Genomic DNA, 20,538 nt, shown 5'->3' on the forward strand with positions numbered 1-20,538 from the left:
GGACTACTGCACGTGCCAGTGTTCTGTGTAAGATTTACTCGTGAGGGTCACTGAGGACCCAGGCCATTGCAGAGAGAAGGGAAGTAGGGTATCCAACGCTGCATACTGAGATTGTGACATTGCCAGTTTTTCAAAGTAGAATTTCCCTACATCATGGGTCATTGTGTAGGCATCCTAGACTCTCTTACTGAAAACACTCACTAAGCAATCAGGCGATAAGCCCTATGTTCAAAATCAGGATATGACATTGCGCCAAAACCATGCCTTTTTTTTGGGGGGGGGGATGCATGTTTATGGCCATTACATTCAGTAAAATATTGATTCGTACTTCTCAACCAAGTCATATTTGGAGGTGTGTTTTTATTAAATGCTAATTATGGTTTTCAAAAGATGCATGACAAAGTTTACCCGTTGAATTGTTTAAAACAAATGTTCAAATCATTGAAAAAGTGTATTTTCAGTGTCAATTTAGGGGTTATTTGCCAAAGTAGAAAATTTTAATTAGGGCTTAAATTCAAAAGTAAGAAAGCTAAAGAAATGAAGGTGAATTGTGATAGTGATTTTTTTTTTTTCAAAATGCAATTCATGGAATACTATTCCTGCAAGCTATGGCAGGTAAAAAGAAACATGTCAAGTAATTTAGGAAGTTATAGCCAGTACATTGTCTTTCTCTAGGAAATTCACAATGGAAGTTTGTGCATAGAAATACTAGGGAAAAAATAAATACTAGGACATCTTAAAGATTTCTGATACAGTTACCAAGTTATCTTTCCAAGGATTCCTGCCCCCCTCCCCCACCTCCCCGCCTTTTTGGGAAAATAATATTTTTATTCTTTAAGGGCAAATAAATACTGTAGGAACACCTTTTTGAATTGAACTTTTGCAGACGAGAACAAACAAACCCTGCAATTTTTATTTATGGCTATATGTTTATCAACCCTTTATCTTCATCTTGTGGACAGTAAATCTCATTAGTTCAGTCACTCAATAAATATTTAGGCACCATGCTAAGTGCTTGGGTGTACCAACATGAGAGACTCAATTGGACCCATGACATTACAGAATGGACTATGGCCCTGAAAATGTGGGGTGAGGGAGGGAGGAAGCAGGGGAGACGGGGACGAAAGACGGGAACCAGGGAGTAAACACAAGCAATAATAGATGTTTTTGACATTTCTACATTTATCTGGCTGTGTTTGTGCGCTGTAGTTTTAAAATGAGAGAAGACGGGAGGCAGAGGTAGGTGGATCGCCGTGAGTTCGAGGCCACCCACATAGTGAATTCCAGGTCAGCCTGGGCTACAGTGAGACCCTACCTCGAAAGAACAAAACATAAATAAATAAAATGAGAGAAGAAGAAGTGAAAAGAAGAAGGGAGGGAGGAAAGAAAAAAAGGGAAAAAGAGCAAAGAGAACACGGCTCCTGGTCCGTTCCTTGATTGGAATTCTTAGCTGCGGCTGTTGCTTCCCAGCCATGAGGAGCACTTTCAGGGCTGGCAGGAGACCCCCATTAGGTTGGGGACATATCCTCCTTGTCTCTCTCACAGCATTGCTTGCAGATTCAACTTACAATGGAGCATGGGTCCTATCTCTGGCAGGAAGTATTTCCTCTGATTGGCCCTGATTGGCTGTCTCGGGCTCTGACCTTCACACTGGGCCGGGGGGGACACAGTGGCCCATGTCTGTGCACTCAGCAGCAGGTGTGTCTGTGGGCCCAGAAAACAACAAGGCCTTCGAGCAGTTTCCACAACCCTCAGCTGTGAAAACATTAGGGATGATCCTGCTCAGAGAAGCTCCTGAATGGTGGTGACAGAGGACCCCATGTTCTTGCTGGATAGCTCTCTCTCCGGACCCGCTCAGACAGATTGCTCACTTTCGTGTTTAATCTCTTGATTATGAAGATCACCATGAGGGGCCTCTGCTCAGAGATGTGGAGAACAGCAGAGATCACAAAGGGTGTGGTGGGAGGCTTATCACTAAGAGCAAAAAGTAGGAAGGCCTTGTGCGCACTGAGCTGTTTGTGGCCCCATGACCTGTTGCAGAGGAGGCCTGAAACCCACCCCACCCCCCACCCCATACGGAAACTTCCAGTTCCTCCCAGCATTTCCTTCCATGGGGGCAATGGGAGACATGATCATCAGAAGACTATGGGGCCAGGACTTCGAGACAAACTTGGGATGCTCAAGTCGAACTGAAGAGCTGCGTCAGTCCTCTTGCCTCTAGTTAGCTGGGAATCAATTTTCTAATCCATTCCCCTCTGCTGTCTGCCTATTGATACATGCTGAGGCATGCAGGGCTGGCCTCTTTTGATGCCTTTTAATTAACTTTTAAAATCAATTATGATTATCTGTATGGATTGCTCTTCTCTCCTCACCTTTGTAGGGCTTGTTGGGTTATTTTTCTTTTTGTAGTTATTTATTTATTTATTTATTTATTTATACACCACTACCCACCGCTGTGAATCAACAGTAACAAAACTCTTCCCTGCTCCCTTCCACCCCTTGAACTGGAGAAACTATTAGCTAATGAGAGGCTAAATGAACCTCAGAGTGTAAGGACGCTGAGATCCTTAAATTATTTAAATTGAAAAATGGCTGGTTTTACAATCAGAAAAAAAACTCAAGTGGACCGTAAGCCCCTACTTGATTGTTCCCTTATCCGGATGATCTTGTCATGACAGCTGGAGCCATCCGCCATCAGCATCACCGGACATACAACAGCTCCGAGTCCCTGCTCCGCTCTCCTGCAGCCCTGGGGAGCTAGGGCCGTTGCAGAGACTGGAGAACTGGGAACTTTATTAAAATGTAAAGCTGTCTCCAGTGGCATAAAAGCTCAGTTTTTAAAAAAAAAAAAAAAAAAGAGTAATGGATGTGGGTTCACAGGGCCAGAAATGATCTGCTGAACGTAAGTCTGACAGTTCATGTCCTGCAGGCTTGGGGGTCAGTGTAAAAAGAAAACGCAGGGTAGAGCAAGAAATGGAAGGGAGAGAAAGGCTTGGCTTCCGCATCAATAGTGCCACCCATCCCTGTCCGTGTTAAGTGGCCTCACAGAATCCTGTCCCAGGAAGGATGGAGGACTCAAACGCGATGATTCACGGTTAGTCAGAGTAGCTGTCCGTTTTGAAAAGTTGAGGGGTATACCCCTGACATTCCTGGTTGGTGCGTAATAAAAATTTCATTCTGGGCCGATTATTAACCCGTGAATTTTCTGAAACTTGTTGCTGCCGATGACATTTGTGGTCATAGATGTGGACAGAGATCTGTCATACTTTGACTTGGATTCTGAGGATGACCTTTTACTGCACTTGCCTTATGATAATGAGGAATTCAGTGTACACAATATATATATTGTAAGTGCATTCACCCGTTGTACTGAAAAATAACAAGACAGGATGAATGTTAACTTATTTAGCTCAAAGGACTAAACAACTATTACTAATAAATTGGAATATCAAAATTAAAATTGAGCCACAAAAGTAGAAAATCATGTGCTCATTTTATGACAAGCACTCTTTTTTTTTTTTTTTTCACTAGCCCAGGCTGACCTGGAATTCACTGTGGAGTCTCAGGGTAGCCTCGAACTCACAGCAATCCTCCTATCTCTGCCTCCCGAGTGCTGGGATTAAAGGCGTGCGCCACCACACCTGGCTTTCTTTCTCCTATTTTTATATGTACACTTGGCATGTTTATGAACTGATGTTTAGTGATGCGGAAAGGTTGATGAAATGAAGACATTTGGTCTACTTGGAGTTCAGAGATCACATAAAGTATGACATTGTAAATGTGTTTCTTCCTCCAGAGTGATAACAAGAGGCACTTTCTGTCCCCCCGCACCCCAAAAAGAGTCTGAGTACCAGAATACAGAGAGGCCCCTTTGTCTGTCCAGCTCCCCTTGTCTCTTTATAAGTATGTACTTCTGCAGGCCTGACAGAACCTCTAGGATGTGAGGGTGGAGTCTGGGAATTTTCAGCTTATTGTTCTTTTGGTTTTCGAGGTAGGGTCTCACTCTAGCCCAAGCTGACCTGGAATTCATTATGTAGGCCCAGGGTAGCCTTGAACTCAATGGGATCCTCCTATCTCTGCCTCCTGAGTGCTGGGATTAAAGATGTGCACTCCAACGCACCAGGCTTGAGGATGGTTTTGGCAAAATCCTCAGGCTGTCTTCCTCAGGGACACTCATGTCAAGTGGGAGGCCCCCAGAGCCCCATACACGCCACCGCATCTTCCCATCGGTGTATTGGGGGAGTGAGTCTAAGTCCCAGGATACCCTTAAACGTTCTGTACTTCTCACATATTGTACCTGAACACCAAGAATGCCACTGTTATTTCATATTCCGTGTAGTCTCACCGCTGATCTCCCGAAACTTCCAGTGACAAACATACATTACAGGAAAGAGTGCAGAGGACGTAGTGGGAAGCACTCAAAGAGCAGAATGAAAAAGAAAGCAGAATGACATACAGGTTTAGAAAAATGCCGTAAGAAAGCCCATCACTTTTTGTGTAAGAAAAAGTAATTTTAAAAATCCAACCCAAAAAAAAAAAAATTGTACTTAGTAAAATTGACAAGAAACTTGCAGTGTTGTGAAATACTAAGAATTCTTTTTTTTTTTTCAATCCTAAGAATTCTTGAGGTCTCCAACACTCACCTGAGTTGGGGGCCCTTAGAGCAATCCCCGAATTTCAGCAACATTTTCTCAACTGATGGATGTGTTCTGCTGTGTCGTCCCCCCCGCCCCCCACGGCCCCAGCTCGAGTCACTGGGAGCGGAGCCGGGTAGGCCAGAGTGCATGTGTGTTAGAATGGGAATTAAACAACAATACAGCATCAAAGTACTGTGAGCAGGGAGGGGTCTGTTGTATGTGCCATGAAAACAAGTTTTTTGTCTTTTTACAAACTGTGCTGTTGGCATTGTTAAATTGGACTTAACATTGAAAGCAAAATTATTCTTGAGGTTTTTTAATGCTCAAGCTGCAGTAGTTCTCTTGGGATGGTTTTCAAAGTCCGATCGTGAGAGTCCAGCTCCACACGCGTGAAAGCAGAAACTCTAAGGGTGGAACTCAGCCATCGGTGTGTCTTGGAGTTTTACAGGTAACTCCCAACTGTGACCAAGGCTGAGAGTCACTGGTTCAAGGAAAGGAGAAGGGTGGGACAGGGAGAAATGTATGGGAAGAAAAGAGGAAAGTGAAGGTTGGGGCGGGTGGTGACATTGGTTAGGGTTTGTCAACCTGACATTCTGAGAGCTTTCGGAGCTGAGCCTCGGCCATTTCCAGACATCTCAAACCCCATGAACCGAACACAAAGGAAGTGTGACTTGCCCATAGCTGAGGCATGGCTGGAGAGAACTCACTTGCTGTAGTTCCTGAGTTCAACCCTCAGGACCCATATAAAATGCCGGGCATGGTGACGTGCTTGTAATTCCAGCACTGGGGAGACAAAGCCAGGAAGAGGATTTCTGGAGCCTTCTACCCAGCCTGTCTGTTTGGTGAGAACCAGGCTGGGGAGAGATACTGTCTCAAAAACGGCTGGCCTACACTCCCCCGCCCAAACACAGAGAGAGAGAGAGTGTGTGCGTCATGGCAAACTGTCCCACATAGCAGAATACATCCAGAAATACATCCACAGCCTACCCTCCAATTCTATACAGGCAAGAAGAATCGTAGCCCTGCTACACATTCCCAAGAGTAATCAGCCTGAACTTTCAAAAATATTGCTGAATCATGGTTTATTGTCTGTAAATATGGAAGCTGTCAATTAAAAGAAGTTTTTTAAAAAAAAATATTGTCAGCCGAGCATGGTGTCACACATCTTTAATCCCAGCACTCAGGAAGCAGAGATAGGAGGATTGCCGTGAGTTCAAGGCTGCCCTGAGACTACAGATGAATTCCAGGTCAATCTGGGCTACAGTGAAACCCTACCTCGAAACAACAGCAACAAAATATATATATATATATATATATATATATATATATATATATATATATATATATACACACACACACACACACATATATATTCGACAAGAAGGGTGGGAAGGAAATAATAAAATATTCACCGAGGGGCTAGAGAGATGGCTTAGTGGTTAAGGCCTTTGCCTGCAAAGCCAAAAGATCCCAATTCAGTTCTCCAGGACCCACATAAGCCAGATGCACAAGGGGGTGCACACATCTGGAGTTAGTTTGCAGTGGCTGGAGGTCCTGGTGCACCCATTCTCTCTCTCTCTCTCTCCCTCTTTCTCTCAAATAAATAAACAAACAAACAACTTTCTTGGAAAAGTCACTGAATAGCTATTGAAAGCACAGAGCTTGGTCCTTCCTCCAACCCTGTGAGGCAGGCACTGCCCATGGCCCCATTTTACAGATAGAGACACGGACAAACGTGAGAACGCTGCCGAAAGTCACAGAACCAATGTGTGCCTCAGTCTGGACTCTAAGACAGATGGAAAACTGACCAGGGGTCACCCTAGCTATTCACGGACAGCTGTCTGTGTCAAAAGAATCTCCCATTCTTTAGGTAGAGAATCAAATTAGTATGCTAATTTTGTTCTTTGCCCAGAAGCCTAAGCAAGCATTATACTCACACATAGGAAGGAACCTTACGATATGGACTTCACTGTGCCATTTGTCCTCTTTTGAGACATCACCACTCATTCTCATGACCAATTTGAGCCTTTGGGGGTTTCCTTGATTGAAAGAAAAAGAAAGAGAGAAGAAAGGAAGGGGAAGGGGAAGGGAAGGAAAGAAGGAAGGAAGGAAGGGAGGGAGGGACGTGGGATAGCTCTGAGCACCCAGCACATAAAGCTAAGCCTCCACGGAAACTTTGAAACTCCTCCAAGCCTCTCTCAAAATGGAAATCTGCCTCAATTCGTGGTAATAGAAAAAGAGTAAAAATTGGGCTGGAGAGATGGCTTAGCGGTTAAGCCCTTGCCTGTGAAGCCTAAGGACCCCGGTTCGAGGCTCGGTTCCCCAGGTCCCACGTTAGCCAGATGCACAAGGGGGCGCACGCGTCTGGAGTTCGTTTGCAGAGGCTGGAAGCCCTGGCGCGCCCATTCTCTCTCTCTCCCTCTATCTGTCTTTCTCTCTGTGTCTGTCGCTCTCAAATAAATAAATAAATAAAAATTTTAAAAAAAAAAAAGAAAAAGAGTAAAAATGTATATGTTCTCTCCATAAAGTCTTAGAGGATGCCAGTGTAATTGGGATTTGGCACCAATTCCAAACAGCTGCAGCCATCTGGGTCCTGCTTGGTCAACTTTTTCTCAGGCAGAAACTGCTAGTTACCTAGGGGAGCGGCCAGAGGTAAGGGCCAACGTGGTTGATGTGAAGAAAGCAGCTTGCCATTTACGTACTCTGAGCAACTCGTGTGTCTGTCCACTGGGCCCGTTCTTCTAGCCCTTTCTCTCTCGCCCCTTTCCTACCTGACTGCCACTCTCCATCCATTTTCCTTTCCTGTTCCTCACAGCCTGATTCCCCCTGTCTCTCTGCCCCTGGGTGAAAACTTGCTCTCAAGGTCCTTCATTCCTAGCAAGGTCAAAGTGGTTCATAATAGCTTTTTTTTTTTTTTTAAGTTGTGATTTCCAGGGTGTTGTACATTGTACCAGGAACTAAATCCTTTATGCTATAAGAATGATGCCTCTGGTATAATCCCAGGCAGTGGCTTCTGCAGATGGTATTGTCTTCTCCAACGAGCCGTGCACAGGACATTTTGTAGCTCTTCTGCCCTTTGGGGAATGTACCCCTCGAGCTTGGCAGGTGGGAATTTAGGCAGGAAGGAAGCCTGGACCTGACAAAGAGGACCAGGGCTCAAGATGCCTGGCCCAGGTGAGCGGCAGGATGTTGGGTTTGTTCTGTGTCATGGAGACACTGGGAATAACACTGAGATGAGACGGCTGAGTCCCGTCATTTGAAATCTTTCAGAATCCAGTGTCAGTTTGGAGACACTTCCCGTAGCAGCAGACCTGCTTTTGCTTAGTAGCACTGATTCATTTCCATCAGTTGCATTCAAAGTTCACTGAAATTGGGATAAGAAGCAAAGCAGGGCCTGGGGAAATGGCTTAGAGGTTAAGCACTTGCCTGTGAAGCCTAAGGACCCCTGTTCAAGGCTCGATTACCCAGGACCCACATGAGCCACATGCACAAGGGGGCGCACACATCTGGAGTTCATTTGCAATGGGTAAAGGCCCTGGCACTCCCATTTTCTCTTCCTCTCTATCTGCCTTTCTCTCTCAAAATAAATGAATAAGTAAATAAATTATTAAAGAATAAATAAATGAATGATCACAAAGAGCTAGTTCACTTTAAAAAAAAAAAAAAAAGAAGTAAAACTATCCTTTAAGTAACATTTTCTTGGGCCCAGGAATGCTGCTAGACACTGTGGGTACCAAGAAACCCAGTATAAAACCCAGATCCTGTCCTCAGGAAGCCGACATGCATGCACACCCACACACATGCATGTAGAGGTCAGAGGATGACCTTGGGTGTTTTTCTGCAGATGCTACTCGCTTTGTTTTGAGGCAAGGTCTCTCCCTGGGTTGCTGCTCACCAAATGTGCTAGACTGGCTGGCCAGCGAGCCCCAGGAGCTGCCTGTCTCTGTGTCCCCAGTGCTGGGGTTACATGTGTGCCACCACACAAAGCAGGCAAAGAGTGCGTGCATGTACCAAACACGTTTACCACACAGCATGGGGAGCTATTGCACACAGTGAGTGTCTTGCTGAAAATTGTCTTAATTTCCTTTCTTGACATCATAAACTGAGGAAGCACTTTGAGTTCACTGTGACAATCTCGACATCTTCGATGCTATAAATTTAGATGAAAGGAAACACTGACTTAGAGAAAGCCATCGTTTCCATAAATGTCAACATCTTCATGAGACACGACTACATTACGATCTCATCACTGCTCTCATCTTGATCCAACTTCCGTCACTTGCATGAGCGCTCATGTGGCGTAATTACCCGCAAGCACTGGAGACCAACAGCTTGCAATCTATAAATGACCACAGGCCAGACATGATGGCTCATGTCTTTAATCCCAGCTCTCAGGAGACTGAGGTGAGGAGGATCACTGTGCGTTCAAGGCCAGCCTGGACTAGAATGAGACCCTGCCTCAAAAACATCCCCCTGCCAACACAGAAACCAGACTTCATTTTTTTGGTTCTGTCCACAAAACTGGGTACAAGGAGGGAGGTCAGGAAGGAAATGAGTCAAGGAACTAAACACAGCGAAGAGTCTGCTGTGTACAGGGCACACTTGACCCATTCTGCTCACCCTCTTAGACACTAAGCCAGCTCTTCCCTTGATAGGGATGGGAAAGACATCTTCTGGCTCCTCGCACTATTTTATGCATTGCCTCGCTCGTCTCCCTCTTAAGCTAATTAAATTCTTGTTTCTAAATTTTAGTTCTCTTACCCTACTACCCTAGCCTAATTTAGATATACCTCCTTTGTTCCTTTCTACCATGCCAAACCATTCTAGCTTATCATAGCAATATAATAATAATTGATTTACTTATCTAACTCATCTAGTTCTTGAAGAAGGAAGTTCCTTAAAAGCAAGGCTCATGTTTTAATCATTTCTGTATCCCTAACCCCCAGCAGAGCACTTACAAAAGAACCCATTCAGTGAATTAGCTTTTGGCCATGACAGTTGCTTGTCTTTCTTGGTTCTGGAAAGACATGGAAGCTTTGATTTTTGTATATCCAGTAAACAAGGCTGGTTTTGTGGGGAGGAAAACTTTTGACCCAAGCCAGTCCGACATTCTTCTTCGTTTATGGATAAACCTGTTGTTTTTTCCTTAACCAGGCTATCGTTCTATATGGTGTTCCTTTGAAAACCTCGTAAGAGATAAATAAGCCTGTCTCTAAGATCCCACTGATCCCATATCTATTCAGAACGCAACTGCTGAAGTCCGATCTTTTAGTCACTGTGTGTGTCTCGTGTTAGAAGGGGTGTCCTTCCCAAACTGGAAACAAGGATGCATTAAACATGGGTAGAATATCTGACAATTAGTAAGTACTTAAGTAATTACTTGATGAGAAAAAGGAAAAACAGTGTTAATGAAGAATACTTGATTGCACGCATAAACGTAGTAGAGTTCACACAAACCAGCAAGTTCTAAGTTAGAATGGGGAGTTATTGAAAGAAATGGAAAAGCCATCAACCATGAAGAAGGCAAGCTGTTGAAGGATCTCATTTTCCAACCTAACAGAGCCCAGGTATCAAAGAATCAGTTAAGAGTAGAAAAATAGTGCTGGGCGTGGTGGTGCACGCCTTTAATCTCAGCACTCAGGAGGCAGAGGTAGGAGGATCTCTATGAGTTTGAAGCCAGCCTGAGACTACAGAGTGAATTCCAGGTCAGCCTGGGCTCCCATGAGTCCTTGCCTCAAAACGCCAAAAAAGCCAGGTGTGGTGGTGCACTCCTTTAATCCCAGCAACTCAGGAAGCAGAGATTAGAGGATCGCTGTGAGTTAGAGGCCACCCTGAGACTACATAGTGATTTCCAGGTCAGCCTGAACTAGAGTAAGACCCTATCTCAAAAAAAAAGAGTAGAAAAATAAAGTGAACACTAACCTGGAGGAGACAGAAGCTGGTGATGTGAAAAGAATGCGTTGTAAATTCCAAGCTTCCCTCTTTACTCTCTGGCCACGTGTGTGCACGATCACCACTGTGACACACATACACTGAGGCACACATCAGCCAGTGACCCTCTTGTCTCCTTGCTTGTCCTGAGTCATGATGATTTCAACAGAGCTACAGATGCTGGCAGATAAGAGAAAGTTGCCTCTTCCCGAGATTCCCTGCGTCCAGCCACAGCTTCCCCTGTGACCCTCAGTGATTGCCCCTTCCTGGCTTGACCTCTTCCCCCTCTTTTCCTTGATTTCAATATTTTTTGTCATAGTTACTTGCCTGCCTCTGTCTTTCCTCTAAGTGGCACATCCGACCTGCAGCCGTGAGCACTCCAGTACAGTTGTGAATCTGCCCAACCCAAAATTGTAAACAGACTTAAAACACTAGGTATCTGCTGCTGTTGTTGGTTGTTTTTTGTTTTTGTTTTTGTTTTTTTTAACCCTATTATGAGGTTCTCCAGTGTGAATTTTGTAGATGACATCAAGCAGGAACTTCAAAGCTGTGTGGGGGAGGCACACCTGTAATCTAGTGCTTAGGAAGCTGAGATGGGAGGCTCACAAATTCAAAGCCAGCCTTGGCTATTAAAGTCCCCTTCTGTCTCTTCTCCAATCCTAACTAGCTGCCTAGTAAAAGTAGGAACTCAGGCCGGGCGTGGTGGCGCACGCCTTTAATCCCAGCACTCGGGAGGCAGAGGTAGGAGGATCGCCGTGAGTTCGAGGCCACCCTGAGACTCCATAGTGAATTCCAGGTCAGCCTGAACTAGAATGAGACCCTACCTCAAAAAACAAAAACAAAAACAAAAAGTAGAAACTCAGCAAGTGTATTTTTCTAGATGGAAGGAAAGAAACAAAATGTGGAAAGTTTACTTGTGAAGATTTTCTTTCTATCTCTCTCATTTCTTTCCTCATCCTTTTCCTTCCCCTTCTTTGGTTTTGTTTGTTTGTTTGTTTGTTTGTTTTTAATCATATGTAGGTCCAGTGTGGCCTCAAACAATCACTATGTAGCTGAGGCTGGTTCTCCAGTCTTTCTGTCCCTAGCAAGTGTTGGGATTACAGGCGTGCACAGTCATGAAAATCAGAAGCACTCTCTTTAGTTAGGGTGTCTGGCCTCGAGCACTGTATATTTGCAAAGAGCACCCCCTTTCCCTTCCCCTGCCATCTCAAACAGGTGGAGTCATTCTCTGTGCCTTATGGCTCCTTCTAGCTTTTCCCTTATTGACACATTGACACTTCATGGTGAGTGGGCCCTGGGTCCTGTCCCTTAGCCCTGAGCCTCTAAGCTGTCCTCACTTCACTAGCTCCCAATGGCCGGCCTCCTATGAATCTCTCCATGCCTGTTTGCTAACGCTGTACTCAAGTCTAGAGGTTAGTCAGATGGGGATATAAGACCACTCTTCTCTCCCATGTTCATCTCCAAAGCACCCAGTTTGTTTAAGGAAAAAGATCTAAAGGCAGATCTAACCTTTGTTTCATCTGATAGCTTGTCAAATCCCTCATTTTCTGGCGGCGGTTGTTTTTCCCATCCCTACGCCAGCCACAAAAGTGACCTGGGATGGTTTCTAGTTCCACCTTGTTCTGTAATCATCAGCCTGCACCTCAAAACCAGCAATAATCCCTGAGCAAATTGCGTAATGAAACATCAGCTAGAGAAGCATGATGTACAAGTCTTGAGTGCCAACAGGAAATCTCTCTCTCTGATACACACACACACACACACACACACACACACACACACACAATCTGTGGTGAAGTTGGGTTGGGATCTCAAGGTTTCCCTGGGCACCTTGAGCTCCTAGTGGGTGCTCCACAGTGCCTGCTGGCAGACTGATTAGGTTTAGTAGCTCCCTGTGATTTCCAGAAAGACAGCACTTTCCAGACTTTTCTGATCCCCAGTGAAATGTGGGTTTTCTTAAAGCTGTGGAAATAGAATAATTTGTATTGCGAGGTTATTTATTACCAGCCAGACCTTCATCTTGCTCTCCGGGGCTCTGATAATCACCTGTTTCAGCAGCCATTAGCCTCTGTGTGTGTAAAGCGCTCCTCACGGCGGCGCGTCTGCGCCTTTGTGTTCCGAGGGGAGGGATGGTGTGTGCTGAGGTAGAAGACCTCTGTTGACCAAGTAAGAAAGTCTTTGATGCACAAATAGTACATTAAATGCTTTTATTTGGTAGTGTTGAAATTAAACAGCGTGCAGAATCGCTGCCCAGGTGTGGGGACGTGTAAAACCTGCGCGAATATGTACATTTATTCAAACACTTAATACTCCCAAAACACAGAGGTATAAGAAAAATACACATTGAAATAACGTAATAATCCAGTCTTGGACCCTTGCAGCAAGGGCTCCGTTTGACTTACTGATTTTAGAATCACCATAAAAAAAAAAATAGGAGATGAAATATTACTTTTACTGTTTTCAGATAATAATGACTGTTGTTGCAAATTATAAAATTTAATTAGCTATATAAATGCCAGAGGAACAAACAGTGCGCCATTGTCTTGATATCTTTCCAGAAATTAGTCTTTTAAAATAAATTTGCTGTATTAATCATCTAAAAATATTTTTGATCACTGAATTAATAGTGTGCAGCCTGGTTCCAGGTACTTATTGCCATAGGTGATTGCTTCTTAATTACTACATGGGCTTTCTCTATTCACTCATATTAATGCATGTCTTCTGGAACAGTCCCAAAAGGCAGCCTTGCCCTGGATCTTCTAATTACTTCTATAATTGAATTTGCCCACTTTTTCTAACCTATTTTTTAAGCTGACTGTGTTTGTTCGTGGTTTATTGTATCTTTTTTGTGTCAGTTCCTGGCAAGCAGAATGTACATTGATTCTTTCCTCGTTTCTCATTAATTTTCAAGAGCTTTGCGGCTTGTCTGTTTTTTCAGTCTGTCAGACCTATTGCAAACCTTTAAAAAAAAAAAAAAGAGGGACTTTTATTATTAAAGGTTAGGTAAAATAGACTGAAGTTAATTAATTCATTAGTAACTCTGAGCCAATTACTGAAGCCTCTTATTTATATACTTGTTAACAAGACAGAAACGAGAAAGACCAATTACAGGCGCATGTCCTTCAGAAGTTCCCCAAGCCCAGAGCCTGGCTCTTATCCACACCTCTCCAAAAAAATCTCAGTTCATGGATCAGATGTGCAAGAGTGCTTTTGAAAGATAAAAAATAAAAAAATTAAAAAAATGGCTAGCTTTCACACCATTCTATTTATTTTCACATTTTAAAGATTTTTCTTCCTGCAGTTACATGTTTTAATAGGACTAATATTTTTACTTCTCCTAAAATCTCAAAGAGTAGACCCTTAGAACAATGAAAGAAATGAAAGATTTTGGATGCGTTGTGGACTTTTGATATTCTCTTGGGCAGGTTGGTGAGCTTCTAATTCTTAAGTTGGGTTGATGGTACTGCCTTCATACACCATCACTCCTTAAATCATGTTCCACTGGGGTTTTTTTATTTATTTATTTTTTTTTTAAATTTTTTATTTATTTATTTGAGAGCGATAGACACAGAGAGAAAGACAGATAGAGGGAGAGAGACAGAATGGGCGCGCCAGGGCTTCCAGCCTCTGCAAACAAACTCCAGACGCGTGCGCCCCCTTGTGCATCTGGCTAACGTGGGACCTGGGGAACCGAGCCTCGAACCGGGGTCCTTAGGCTTCACAGGCAAGCGCTTAACCGCTAAGCCATCTCTCCAGCCCTTTTTTAGTATTATTATTATTTTGGAGTGCACCAAAGCTTCTCCACACATACAATATTGACTTTTTCTAGATCTTTCTGAGTGACCAGCAAAATAACAAATGTAGCCATTCCATCCATGGGCAGTCACCGCACAGCAAACACTCTACGATTTCTTCTTCCTATGCCTGCCTCTAGAATACTTTATTAATTTTCCACAGGGGGTGGGGGCTAGGAGGGAAGGGGAAACGATTGATCAGTTTCCCGCCCATCTGTATTCATTCTCTTCATACATTTGGTCAGCATGCTGCCAACAAATCAGCAAAAGAAAAAAAAAAAAAAGTCAATTGACACTAATGATTCAATAAATTGACTAGTTGTTGGAATTAACACCAATTTGAGTTTGGAGGACTTCTTTTTTTATACAGACATGGCTTATCGTGGTTAAATGATGCCAAAATAACATCATGGCTACTACTGCTGTCTAATTTTTTTCAGTTTGTCATCAGTCTCAAGTCTATCAAAATTTCCTTAGGTATTTCATATCATAATCATTACAATCAGAGCATTACAGAGTAAAAAAAACACTTCAGCAGATGACTTAGCCCAGGTCCTTGATTCTTAGAAAGATCAACTTTAAGAATGTAATGTCTACTTAGCCCAGGAAGTTTCTCTTAACACCTTGGACGTACCAAATTTCTGCACTTTCCTATGTATAACTATTTATGGAACCTCTCACTTTCCTCTCTGCACTGGAATAATGGATGCCTTTTTCCATGCTGAATTACTAGCTAATGGAGGACAGTAACTGCTTTGTGCTTTCTGTAATCCCAGACTTGAGCAGAATGACTGGCGAGGGGTAAACGCTCAGTAAATACACGTCAAAAGAATTAGGGGACAAGGGGCCGAAACGACCCGTAACTTGTTCAGTGTCTAACTACCACCCCCCACCCCCGTCTTGGCTCACTAGAGATTCTCTTGCTTAAAAAGTCAGTCAATGTATGTTAAATTTTCTGTGGTAACTGTTATAAATTGGTAACAAATGTTTCATTATTAATTCATTATGTAGCTGTCTCTGCTCCAAGATTAAAAATCTATACTAATTTTTCATCCAATCAACTGGTTTTCATTTTTAAAATTACTATATGACTTTGTTTAAAACAAAAATATATATGGCTTTACCAACCTCAGATTTGTTGTCTTGGGCCAAGACCACACAGGCTCATTACTCTGCCACTTCTTGGTCAAATGCAGTCTGTAGTCTATATTTGCAGAAACACCTATGTGAACAGGACTACACTATTTCTTGAAGCTTACTCATTGACTGTTCTCCTTTTTTCCCTTGCTTTTCCTTTCTCCTCCTCTCCCAGCCTCCATTTATCTCTCTCCTCCCTCCTTCCCTCCCCCCTTTCTTCCTGAAATAAGATGGCTTAGAGCTCTATCTCCTAATAGCAATGATCCAACATGTTTGCAGTGTGCAAACTCTGTATGCAGACTCTCCTGACAGGTACTTACTTGATTCCTACAGGCCATGTAGTATGAGGATGAGGAAACTGAAGGCTTAGATGACAGCCCATGGCCACATAGTTACAGTCTATGTCCCTTTGCTTGTCGCCCCATGACAGTGACAGCGGGCAAGGTCCCTTTTCTCAATGAAGTCTCACCTTTATGCGGGGGAAAGTGTCTGACATCCTCTCAACACCTGCATTGTTTTCCAGTGTGTTAGACTCAGTCATTGAAAAGAAGGGCCCCGGGCTGGAGAGATGGCTTAGCAGTTAAGGCACATGCCTGTGAAGCCTAAGGACCCAGGTTTGATTCTCTAGGTCCCATCCATATAAGCCAGGTGCACATGCATCTGGAGTTCATTTGCAGTGGCTAGAGGCCCTGGCGAGCCCATTCTCTCACACACACTCTCTCCTTCTCTCCGTCTCTAATAAATAAATAAAATCTTTTAAAAAAAGAAAGAAAAGAAGGGCTTGACCTGGATATCCATGACCTCACAGTGCCTGACACTACCTCCACAAGACCATCATAATAGGAGGAAAAGATCATGATATCAAAATAAAAGAGACTGATTGAGAGGGAGAGGGGATATGATGGAGAATGGGGTTTCAAAGGAGAAAGTGGGGGGGATTACCATGGGATATTGTTTACAATCATAGAAGCTGTTAATAGGGCTGGAGGGATGGCTTAGCAGTTAAGTCGTTTGCCTACAAAGCCAAGGACCCAGGTTTGATTCCCCAGGACCCACATTAGCCAGATGCACAAGGGGGCGCAGTATCTGGAGTTCGTTTGCAGTGGCTGAAAGCCCTGGCATGCCCATTCTCTCTCCCTCTCTCCCTCTTTCTCTGTCAAATAAATTAAAATTAAAAGAAAAAAAAAAGTTGTTAATAAAAAAATTAAAAAGAATAAAAATATAAAATTAAAATTAAAAAAGGAAGGGCCGGAAAAAAATAAATAAATATGAGAAGTGCTGGGCGCAGGGCTCTCAAGCCTTAGGGAGGTGAGAACCCGTGAAAGCACCCTGGTGAGCAGCAGACCTGGGCGGCCCTCCCCTGGAGGACTCAGGTCTAGTGCAAAGCTGGCTGACCGCCTGCCCTTCTGCTCAGTCACATGACCTTGGACCAGTACGGCCACCACTGAGATAACTATCCTACCAGTAGCCAGGGTCCCTTGGGGAACTGACTGCTTCTACTCTATGTGATCCCTTCATGGATCTGTTAGAGCCTTCCTCCACTCAGAACTTTCCAGAAGCCTGCATACAGACATTGTTCCTGGGGCTCAAACCTTCAATGTAATAGCCGGGCACAGTCACACACACACACACACACACACACACACACACACACACACACCACCCCTGTTTGTCACCTTCTACTCCTCCCTTCTGTCGCCTGTAGCCTGCAGTCCAGGCCTCCATTTCCTCTTACTGATCATCACCATCCCCGCTCCCCCAACCCTAACCTTTTACTCTGCTGAGACCCTACACGTGCCATCCAGGCCTGATGGGAGGGTGTCTTCTGCTATCCACCTCCTCCCCCTCCCCAAAACCTCACAGATGCCTGGGTGCGTCGCTGTAGTAGTCCGACAGCGTGCTTGTGTGTGTCTGCATGGCTTCTCGTATATTCTGCGCTAACCTTCCCATCGCCTGTCAGGGTCTAATCCTCCAGGACGGGGCGATCCCAGTGGTTATCAGCACAGGGTGAGGATCTAGCTTGACATCACAAACCCACTGCAGCTTGGTTGCTTGGGCCCAGCCTCCTAACCTCTCCGGGTGGAGTTCCTCATCTTTTTAAGTGGATTCAGCTACCAGGAAGATTTCACTGTGTCCAGAGCACAGGAAAGGGTTTGTGTCAGTGAAAAATGATTGCACTAAAAGCGCAGCTTGTTGGTTCTAGTTGTGTGAGCCCAGCCTTGAAATTGGTGTGCATGTTTGAACATTATCTCTTCTGGTTATGTGGGCATCACTGTTGAGTCTTACCAGAAAGTTCCACATTGAGCCCTCTTGAAATCAAAGTGCAATTTCTTCACCTAGCTTGGATGACTATGAAGTGATCATTTTCAAAAGTGATACTAGTAGGTTGCAAAGAAAGGAAAATGTTGGTTTAGAGTTCAGCCTGGATTTGGCTTCCAGCTGGCCCTCTGCAGAGGCGTCTGAGCCTCTTTCAACTAGAACAGTCACAGAAGTTAGACTTGAGAGGGTTCACTTCTTTAGGTTTGTGGGGGAAGTTGCATTTGGAGACAAAGTTTCACTCTGTAGCCCAGGCTGGCTTGGAATTTGTGGGTGATCCCCCTGCCTTATCCTTCCAAGGGCTGTATTACAGGCTTAACCTACACACCCAGCCTGATAGTTTTCTTTTTGAGGCAAGCCCAACAGAGAGAATTGGCATGCCAGGACCTTCAGCCACTGCAGTTGAATTCCAGGCAGTGTGCCCCCCATGCGCATGTGAGAACTTGTACCCTCACGTCACTTTGTGCGTCTGGCTTACCTGGGACCTGGAAAGTCGAACATGAGTCCTTAGGCTTTGCAGGCAAGTGCCTTAACCACTAACCCATCTCTGCAGCCCTGGATATATTTTTAATAGAGAAAAATATAAAATTGTTAAAGTTTATAGAAATGAGCCAGGTATGGTGGCACGTGCCTTCAATCCCAGCACTTGAGAGGCTGAGGTAAGGAGGATCTCTATGGTTTTGAGGCTAGCCTGGGCTATAGAGAGACCTTACTTCCAAATAGAAGCATATAGAAATGAATAGCTTGTTGATTCTGTAGCTACAAAACATTAACAATATAATATAACCATGGGTGACAAAAATAGCTAAAATGCCCTTATATCCCTCCTTTTACAAGTTGAACTTAGGTAGATTTAAATATGTGCAATTAAATGTGTTTTATATTTTATTTAATTTAGTATATGCATTTAATTTATACATATGTTTTCATTAACATATTAATAAGATATATTTAAATGTTGACAAATTAAGTGTTTTATTTACTTTAATTACTACAGAGCCATATTTTTCAAACTCTTATCCATTAATTGTTAACTCTAGGGCTGGGGTACAGCTGAGTGGTCAAGTACATGTTTAGTATGCACAAGGTCCTGTACATGCATACACACACACACACACACACACACACACACAACCATATTTAGTAAACTGCATTACCATTTAACTTACCATTTGGGGAAGCCAGCTAAGTCTTCGTAAGCTACAAGTGAAGAGACTTTTTTTTTTTTTTTTTTTAAGGAAAATGGGGCAAATCCTGTTTTAATCAGAGAGTGTATGGAAAGAAACTTAACTGCCTATATTAAACCCATTCTTTCAGCCTGCCAATAATGTTCCTGCTGAGTCCCTGGAGAGTCCCAGAAACAATGGCTCACGGCGCTCTTGGAACAGGAAGGAGGCCACGTTCTACGCAAGCACAGTCCTTCGCAAGAGGAGCCCAGGATCTAACACTGCCGTCTGTCGCCTCCTTAAAGAAAAGGGGGGAACCCCTGGAATTCGGAATTGAGTATGTATGCATTTTATGTGTTTCTGTCTCGTGGGTCTTTCTTGCTAGAAATAGTTTTATCAGACCTTACTGGGCTTCCTTAAGCTTCCTACGGCCTGGTTTGCTGTCAAATCTCAGCCCATGGCGTGGTTTCAAAACATCTTGAGTTACTGAAAGTAGAAGAAACTCTTATTTTGTTTGCAAGCTGAACAGCAGGCCAAGTGATGTCTTTGGGAACAAAGATCTTATTTTATGTGTTGGGGCTGGGGAGATCTTTTTTCATTTTAAGAGGAATGGTTCCAGGATAGAGACAAAAATGGTCACTCGAATGCTACAATGTGGAAGCTGCCCACATCGCTGAACAGGAAGCCAAGACTGACTTCCTTGTCTTGGTTTCTTTGGACAGTAGAAATCATCCCAACAAATGCTCACATGTTTTTCCTCTTTCATCGTTGTGTGTGTGTTCCCACATACAATGGGGGGGGGGGGCATGTACGTGCCACAGTACATGTGTGGAGGTCAGAGGACAATTTTGGGCTTCAATTCCTGCTTTCTACTCTGTTCGAAGCAGTTTCTTGCTCACTGCTGCAAATGCCGGGCTAGCTAGCCCACAAACTTAGGGGTATTCTCCTGTCTCCGACCTCTCATCTCGCGATAGATGTATGAGGACTGTAGGTGTGCACCCCCACATCCGGCTTCCGGGGATGTGGGTTCAGGGATCCAAACTGGGGTCTTCATGCTTATGCAACAAGCTCTGTACTCATTAGACTAGCTCCCTAGCCCATTATCAAATCTGGAAAAGGCGTGTGAGGATTAAGCTGCCAGCCTATAAGAAGGAGACATGGAGCTGAAGAGATGACTTAGCAGTTAAGGCACTTGCCTGCAAAGCCAAAGGACCCAGGTTCAATTCCCCAGGACCCACATAAGCCAAATGCACAAGGTGACACATGCATCTGGAATTTGTTTGTAGTGGCTAGAGGCCCTATCATGCCCATTCTTTCCCTCCCTCTCTCTTTCTCTCTCTCAAATAAATAAAATATTTTTAAAAAAAATAAGACATACTTCCAAGCTATTAAAAATGAGGACTTCACTGGGTGTGGTGGTACACTCTTTTAATCCCAGCACTCGGGAGGCAGAGGTAGGAGAATCACCATGAGTTTGAGGCCGCCCTGAGACTACATAGTAAATTCCAGGTCAGTCTGGGCTAGAGTGAGACCCTACCTCGAAAAAAAAAAAAAAAA

At 43.9% G+C, this 20,538-nt stretch overlaps 1 protein-coding gene across 8 annotated transcripts in view; it reads left to right on the forward strand.

Annotated features, from left to right (window-relative positions):
* Window positions 1–20,538, forward strand: part of Sox2 (SRY-box transcription factor 2) — a 709,100-nt gene that overhangs the window by 556,831 nt on the left and 131,731 nt on the right. For all 8 annotated transcript variants that reach the window (XR_006639563.1, XR_006639564.1, XR_006639569.1 and 5 more), the window contains one exon: window positions 19,133–19,318. The gene's annotated coding sequence lies outside the window, so the exon portion shown is untranslated. The remainder of the gene's footprint in view (window positions 1–19,132; window positions 19,319–20,538) is intronic.

The sequence above is a fragment of the Jaculus jaculus genome, chromosome 11, assembly GCF_020740685.1.
Source record: "Jaculus jaculus isolate mJacJac1 chromosome 11, mJacJac1.mat.Y.cur, whole genome shotgun sequence".
NCBI classification, from domain to species: domain Eukaryota; kingdom Metazoa; phylum Chordata; class Mammalia; order Rodentia; family Dipodidae; genus Jaculus; species Jaculus jaculus.